This window comes from Condylura cristata, unplaced genomic scaffold, assembly GCF_000260355.1.
Source record: "Condylura cristata isolate star-nosed mole 26May11 unplaced genomic scaffold, ConCri1.0 scaffold00016, whole genome shotgun sequence".
NCBI classification, from domain to species: domain Eukaryota; kingdom Metazoa; phylum Chordata; class Mammalia; order Eulipotyphla; family Talpidae; genus Condylura; species Condylura cristata.
In genome coordinates, this window is record NW_004567117.1 from 13,664,851 (window position 1) to 13,665,893 (window position 1,043).

A 1,043-nucleotide genomic window follows, 5' to 3' on the forward strand; every position below is an offset into this window, starting at 1 on the left:
CCTTAAATGAGCTACAATTTATTTTTTGCCAATATTTTTCTCTCTATAACACCTTTCCTTCCCTCTTTCAATTATTCTACCTGTTTTGTAACTCAGTTCAAATTTACTCTGGAACAAGAAGCCCAATAAAATTTAGACGGATGGTTCTTGTGTTACTAGCAAAATGGGACATACTTCTAGCCGACTGCTCAGCTGCTATTGCTCTACAACTTTACTCCTTAGAAGCATTGCAGGACATATGATTTTGCATCTGCAATTTAGCATAAGTGCTTAATAAATGTTGATTTACTAAACCCACAGCGTTCTAGTAGCATCCTCTGGAAGTAATTTAGACAGACCTCCTTACAGGTACTCAGGGGATGTGCTCTTTGACTTACCAAAGAGTTTTAGAGGGGAACTTAAAAAATGCCCACGATTAAAGAGAGGAAAGATGTAATATCTTGAGCTTTTGTGTGTGTGACAGAATAAGGAGTGATTTGATTAAAGTGCTTCTTAAAAGGTGCAGACGGTAATTCACAACAAAAACATTAGAATATGTATTTGATTTGTAATATCTAACTTACATATGTAAGTTAATGTTTAAATATGTAAGTATAAGTATGTATATATGATGTAATATGTAAATATGTTTAAATATCATATATTTTTGGGTAATGAAACAAGTATTTTTACACTGATGGCATAACTAGCGTCTTGAACAAAAGTTGCTTAAGAAACCGTATCAGAACATTAAAGAAACTTCACACACAACAACAATGTGTGGGTTTCCACTCGTCAAAAGTATCTGCCTTCTGTTCTCGGCAAATAAACCCAACTTGGCCAACAATCAGACAAAATTTCTTAAAACACGTAAAAAGCCCCTGCCTCGAAACGCCAAGAAGAGCCTGAGGCTGTGGGTCGAGCCCCTTTCTGGGGTGGAAATTAACAAACTCGCCCACTTCCAGTTGGGGGTCCGAAGGCGTCGAAGTCGCAGTGGGCGAGCAGAATCCCCCAGTCCCACAACATTCCAGGGGACTGCTCCAAGAACACCACCCGGCGCCCCG